The sequence below is a fragment of the Eumetopias jubatus genome, unplaced genomic scaffold (genome assembly GCF_037043125.1).
Source record: "Eumetopias jubatus isolate StellerSeaLion01/CBP00866 unplaced genomic scaffold, mEumJub1_p1.0 scaffold_13, whole genome shotgun sequence".
NCBI lineage: Eukaryota > Metazoa > Chordata > Mammalia > Carnivora > Otariidae > Eumetopias > Eumetopias jubatus.
This window is the reverse complement of record NW_028274819.1, coordinates 66,531,541-66,538,768: the sequence shown is the minus strand read 5'-3', so window position 1 is coordinate 66,538,768 and position 7,228 is coordinate 66,531,541. Positions and strand designations below refer to the sequence as shown.

At 37.9% G+C, this 7,228-nt stretch overlaps 1 pseudogene; it reads right to left on the bottom strand.

Moving 5' to 3' along the window:
• Positions 1-4,030: 4,030 nt before the first annotated feature.
• Positions 4,031-4,542, bottom strand: LOC148162669 (ferritin light chain-like; annotated as a pseudogene).
• Between the last annotated feature and the right edge of the window lie 2,686 nt (positions 4,543-7,228).

The following is a 7,228-nucleotide window of genomic DNA, read 5'->3' as shown; positions in this document are numbered from 1 at the left end:
CCATTTCTTTCTCCTCCATAAGTCTGTAAATATCCATTAGTATCTCAGTGTACAAGTTAGAGGCTTGGAGCTTTATGTGGTTCTCCTCTCCCCTCAGATCCTGTTACTTCTACATTATAAACATCTCTTACATTTACCTCTCACTATCGTTAGGGCCAATGTCTTATTTCAGGCTCCCATGTTCTTTTGCTTGGTATATTATTACAATGGCTTACCACATTTGTCTTTTTGCCACCAGCTACTTCCCACTGCAGGCTGTCTTCCACATGTCTACTTGAGGCATCTTTTCCCCCAAATAAGCAGATTCATACCATCATCTTGCTTTCCTCTGTAGGTTTTCACTCTCTGCTTTCACAGTCTGATACTAACCTACTTCTCCAGTTGCATTTCCCATAAACCGCCAACACAAACTCTGGACTCTAGTTACACTCAAATTCAGTTTTTCTTCAAAGCCAGGCCCTTTTATGTTCTGTACCTCTATCCATGCCCTCCCATTTGCCTGGTATGCCCTTCTCAGTTTTTTTGTACCCAACTTAAATGTTACCTCTTCTGTGGAGCCTTTCCTAAATAATCTAATGCTTTGTTTTTTATTAACACTTTTCCCATTTATGTTTATATATGTGTCTCACACTAGATTGTGAGAATAGGGAACTTGTCTTATTCTAGTCTTGAATGCTTGGACTTTAGTCTGTGATTGACTGCTTAATAACTATCTGTTGAATTAATAAAATAACGACTGAAAGCTCCGTTATTTTTTCTCAGCTTTTTGAGAATTTAACAATTAGTTTAACCATCTTTTATGCTAAACCAGAGATGGTCACACATTTCAGTGTGTTTTGGCAGGGTCAGAGCCTGACATCTGCTGTGGGTATCACAGACATCAGTATTGTTTTTTGCTGTCACTCACCTGCTGTGTGTTGCTTTAGCTACCAAGGCTTCCCTCCTTTTATCTGAAATTGGCTATTGCCATGCTCACTGGTTTGTAAAAAATTTTAGTTGGACTAATGCTTTTTAATCTACTGTTTTCATTTGTTTTTAAACTATTTTCAAGTATACAAATCCTACAGTTTTCTGAACTTTTAAGCAACAGATAAAAGGAAATCAAAGGTAGGGCAAATAATCTATTTTATATAGATATATTGAATTTTTCTAGACTTTCCATATTTAAGATTATTAGATTTTTATGCCCATTATTCTAGATTTATTGAACTCAGAGTAATAAGACTCCCTTTAAACATTACTGACTTGACAGAAAGTAAGAGGATGCCCTTTTGCACATGGTGGCCATAAATTAGCCAGTATTCATGATTCACTATTGAGGACATAAACAAAATACTTGGCTTTCTGACAGCTACATTAGTTGCATTGTTCACCATCCACAGCTGCCAGTTACTTGGCAGCTGGCAAAGCTTGGATTCATGCAGTGGGCCTTCCTTAAACCTTAGTTTTGAAAATGTTACACATTGAGTGTAAATTACATTGAGAGCTCACTAGTAGTACTTGTATTTAAATGGGGAAACTAAACCTAACACTTTCTGATTTTTCAGAGGAACTGACAACTCCTTCTAGTCCAAAGTATCACCCAATTTTCAGGCTAGTTAATTCTGAGGAAAATGGACTAAATACCATCTTATATTTTCTTTACTAGAACAACTGTTAGAAACTAAGATATTTAATGAAATGTTATGAAAGTGATTGTAGAGTAAACTTTGCAATAGTTGATATATACTGGAATATTTTCACAAAGATAAAGTATATTTCATGAAGACAGAATGCTCTTCATTCTAACTTTTAGTTTTTTGGTTAGTTTTTCGTTGCCTTTCTGTTTTCTTCCTTGCCTTCTCTGTTTCTTTTCCTTCTTTTCTTCTGTTCTAGTTCCTCCCTCTTTCTTTTGCATATATATTTAGTAAACATTTTCTTTATACTAGGCATGGTGTTGGACACTGTAACAGTTACAAGGGCAAATAAAAAGATAAGCTCCCTCCTTTCAAGTGATCTAATAATTTAATGAAGAAAAAAAGATGTGTATACAAATCATGCAGAGGAGTGAACAAAGTGGGGACCAAAGCACCAAGGAGAGTTTTAAATGTGAATTGAGTTTAAAACTCCTCTAACATCTATATTTCAAACTAGAACAATTATATGGAGGGCCTGGTTGAACTTAATTTATTTTTAAAAAATTTTTTTTAGATGAAGGTAAGCTTATTTTATTTTAATAGAGGATATTACTTTCTGAAAAATTAAGACTATGTAACAATGGGATGAATAACATAATGAAGAAGATGGAAGTATGGAAATGGAATTTGAAATTTGAGGTCAGAGATGCTGTAGAATCTGTTTCTACTGTGGCTTGCAATTTGAATTAAATGACCCTTAAGTATTCTTATGTTATTTTATTCTGTGAGTTATAACTCAGAAAAGTTAAAACATAGGTGGTTATAATATTTGTTAACCTTAAGTCATATACATAAACTACAGAGCAATTGATATTAGAATTCTCTACATTGTTCTCCAAAGTTTCATGAAATTGTACATTTTCCAGATATTGACAGATCTATCTATCTATCTATCTATCTATCTATCTATCTATCTATCTATCTATCTATCATCTATCTATCTGGAAATACTGAGTTCTGGGAGAGATAATGGGGCTGCTTTTAGACCCTACACCATAATCTATGTTAATAACCATCATAGTAGAATCTATTTATCATATACCTACTACATTTCTAGGAACTGTGCTTCATATATGTTATTTAATCTTTATTATGTCCCTATGAATTCATTCTATTTTATAGTTGAATAAAAAGCAATGAAGAAAAAAATATCAGAAACAGCACATAAAAAATCAGTATGATGAGATAGGAGTGTTGTCTCTGGAACTAAGGTGACTGCATTCAAATCCTAGTTTTGTCACTTACTTGTAGGGTTTGATAAAACTACTTTATCTCTCTAAACTTCAGCTCCTCATCTTTAAAGTAGAATCAATAATAATACTACATATGGAGTTATTATGAAAGTTAAATGAGTTAACCTATTGAAATGGTTAGAATAACCAGTGATATATAAGCATTGTTATTACAAGCCTGAAATCACACAGCTAGAAAGTGATAGAACATTTTTTCTGGATTCCAAAGCCTGTGCTTCATTCACAATTCCGTATTCCTTCCAAGACATATCCAAGCTTATGGATCACAGAATTTAAAAAATGAATTTGTCAATAATCAACTAAATTTGTTTGTTTCTCAAAGAAAACATATATACAAAGGATTCTTAATTCAAAGGCTATTTTTCCTTGGAAGTGAACTCTGGCATCTCAGAGCCTGTTAGTACTAAACAGTGGTGCACATGTCACTTCTCAGGGACTGTGGAGTGAAATAAAGAGGAACTTGGAGGTAAGTTACTTGTGTCTCTTTTCCAACAGGGATTTGAAAATATGCTACTTCTTAGGATCACCCTGAGGAGCAGTTCAGCTCTCTCTCCCCCGTTGTTCAGAGCACCTGTTGTTTCTGTGGCTTTCTTTTTCTGGCCTCCTTCAAAAATCCCTTCTGGCCTTAGTGGTAGTAGTGGTGGTGATAGCTTTGTAAAATCACCAGGTTCACAGCCTTACCGCAGCTTATCTAAGTGGGATTATAAGATTGAAAACATGAAAAGTGTACTAATGTGAGCAGGTCAAAATACTATTATTATTTGTTTTCATCATGGTTGAATCTTATGTGAGAGATATAGATCAGTTTTGGATTTCTCATGTTCATCATTAGATTGGAAGTTCCCTACCTATAGTTTGCTCTAAAAAGTTCATTGTTATTTTTCATTCTGATTCTCTTTTCTATTTATTCATTTTTATACAGAACTTTATAAAACTTGGAAGAAACTGCCAAATTTTTTCAAAGTGGCTGCACCATTTTCATTCATACCAGCAATGTATTCCACTTTCTCCAGATCCTAATCAACACTTGTTATTGTGTGTCTCTTATTGTAGCCACTATTTTCTTGTGGGAAGTGTCTCCCCTTGTGGGTTTTCGTTTGTTTATTTGTTTGCTGTGAAAAGCTTTATTGTTTCTATTTGGTGCACAGCTTGGAAGAGGGCACTAGGGTGGTTAAAAAGCTGCCTATTGCCTGCCTTCACCTCCTCGTCTAGGAAGACGTTCTCCAGGAAGTCATAGAGGTGGGGGTCTGCATGTGCAGAAACCCCGGGGCATGCAGATCCAAAAGGGCCTGGTTCAGGTTCTTCTCCAGAACCAATGTGGCTTCCATGGAATCCAGGGTTTTACTCCACTCATCTTGGGATGGCTTCTGCACATCCTGGAAGAGGGTGTGGCCACGGCACTGGTTTTGCATTTTCAAGAGACACTCAGGATCCTTGGGCTTCATCTCCACCAACTCGAAGAAGTGGCCCATGTTCTTCAGAGCCACATCTTCGTGGCTGAAATAGAAGCCCAGAGAAGGGTAGGTGTAGGAGGCCTGCAGATGCATGTTGACCAGGCAGTTGATGGCAGCCTCCACCATTGTGGAATAATTCTCATGAATCTGGAAGTTCATGGTTGATTGGTAATAAGAAGCTAAGCTCAAAATAAGGTGTTGGCTGGTCCTGGAGGCAGAGTGTGGCTGAGAAGATGGCTCCAAAGCTTGTGACTGGAAAAAAGGCTGGAGGGTGGTCAGAGGCTAGTAGAAGGGGCGTCCCTGGGTCCATTCCATCCAAACACTGTTGAAGCAAGAGACAAATCTACAGGACAGCTGGGTGCACTTCCTCATTGTGGTTTTGATTTGTATTTCCCTAATGACTAATGATGTTGGGCATCTTTGCATGTGTTTATTGGCCATTTGTATGTCTTCTTTGGAGAAATGTCTGTTCAAATCTGTCCATTTTTAAATTAGGTTGTTTGTCTTTCTGTTGTTGATAGTTCTTTATATATTGTAGATAATAGGCCCTTATCACATTCATTGTGAATATTCCATCTGTGGGTATATTTTGGCTTTACTGATAGTTTCATTTGAGGCAAAGATTTTTACTTATTTTTTTCACTTTGGTTGCTTGTGCCTTTGATGTCATATCTAAGAATCGATTGCCTAACCCAAGGTCATAGAAGTTTTATACCTGTTTTCTCCTATGAGTTCTACAGTTTTTGTTCTTAAGTGTAGGACTTTGATCCATTTTGATTTTTTCTTTTTTTAAAAAATTTTATTATGTTATGAGAATCACCATACATTACATCATTAGTTTTTGTTGTAGTGTTCCATGAGTAATTGTTTGGGTATAACACCCAGTGCTCCATTCAGTATGTGCCCTCTTTAATACCTAACACCAGGCTAACTCATCCCTCCACCCCCCTCCCCTCTAGAACCCTCAGTTTGTTTCTCAGAGTCCATAGTCTCTCATGGTTCATCTCCCCCACCGATTTCCCCCTCTTTATTTCTCCCTTCCTACTATCTTCTTCTTTTTTTTTTTTTTAACATATAATGTATTATTTGTTTCAGAGGTACAGGTCTGTGATTCAACAGTCTTACACAATTCACACCACTCACCATAGCACATACCCTCCCCAATGTCTATCACATAGCCACCCCATCCCTCCCACCCCCCATCACTCCAGCAACCCTGTTTGTTTCCTGAGATTAAGAATTCCTCATATCAGTGAGATCATGTGATACATGTCTTTCTCTGATTGACTTATTTTGCTCAGCATAACACCCTCCAGTTCCATCCATGTTGTTGCAAATGGCAAGATCTCATTCCTTTTGATGGCTGCATAATATTCCCCTGTGTGAGTGTGTGTGTATGTGTGTGTGTGTGTGTGTGTGTGTGTGTGTGTGTATATATATATATATATATATATATATATATATATATATACACCACGTCTTCTTTATCCATTCATCTGTCGATGGACATCTTGGCTCTTTCCACAGTTTGACTATTGTGGACATCGCTGCTATAAACACCTGGGTGCACATACCCCTTCAGATCCCTACATTTGTATCATTGGGGTAAATACCCAGGAAGGCAATTGCTGGGTCATAGGGCAGCTCTATTTTCAACTTTTTGAGGAACTTCCATACTGTTTTCCAGAGTGGATGCACCAGCTTGCATTCCCACCAACGGTGTAGGAGGGTTCCCCTTTCTCCGCACCCCTGCCAACATCTGTCGTTTCCTGACTTGTTAATTTTAGCCATTCTGACTGGTGTGAGGTGGTATCTCATTGAAGTTTTTTTTTTTCTTAATCTTATTTATTTATTTGACAGAGAGAGACACAGCCAGAGAGGGAACAGAAACAGGGGGAGTGGGAGAGGGAGAAGCAGGCCTCCCGAGGAGCAAGGAGCCCGATGTGGGACTCGATCCCAGGACCCTGGGATCATGACCGGAGCCAAAGGCAGACACTTAATGACTGAGCCATCCAGACGCCCTCTCATTGAGGTTTTGATTTGAATTTCCCTGATGCCAAGCGATGTTGAGCACTTTTACATGTGTCTATCGGCCATTCTGATATCTTCTTTGAAAAAAGGTATGTTCCTATCTTCTGCCCATTTCTTGATTGGATTATTTGTTCTTTGGGTGTTGAGTTTGATAGTTCTTTATAGATTTTGGATACTATCCCTTTATCTGATATGTCATTTGCAAATATCTTCTCCCATTCTGTCAGTTGCCTTTTGGTTTTGTTGACTGTTTCTTTTGCTGTGCAAAAGCTTTTTATCTTGATGAAGTCCCAACAGTTTGTTTTTGCCCTTGCTTCCCTTGCCTTTGGCGATATGTCTAGGAAGAAGTGGCTGCGGCTGAGGTTGAAGAGGTTGCTTCCTGTGTTCTCCTTTAGGATTTTGATGGACTCCTGTCTCACGTTTAGGTCTTTCAACCATTTGGAGTCTATTTTTGTGTGTGGTGTAAGGAAATGGTCCAGTTTCATTCTTCTGCATTGGCTGTCCAATTTTCCCAACACCATTTGTTGAAGAGACAGTCGTTTTTCCATTGCACATTCTTTCCTGCTTTGTCCAAGATGAGTTGACCATAGAGTTGAGGGTCGATTTCTGGGCTCTCCGTTCTGTTCCATTGTTCTATGTGTTTGTTTTTGTGCCAGTGCCGTACTGTCTTGATGATGATAACTTTGAATTAGAGCTGGAAGTCCAGAATTGTGATGCCGCCAGCTTTGGTTTTCTATTTCAATATTCCTCTGGCTATTCGGGGTCTTTTCTGGTTCCATACAAATTTGAGGATTATTTATTCCATTTCTTTGAA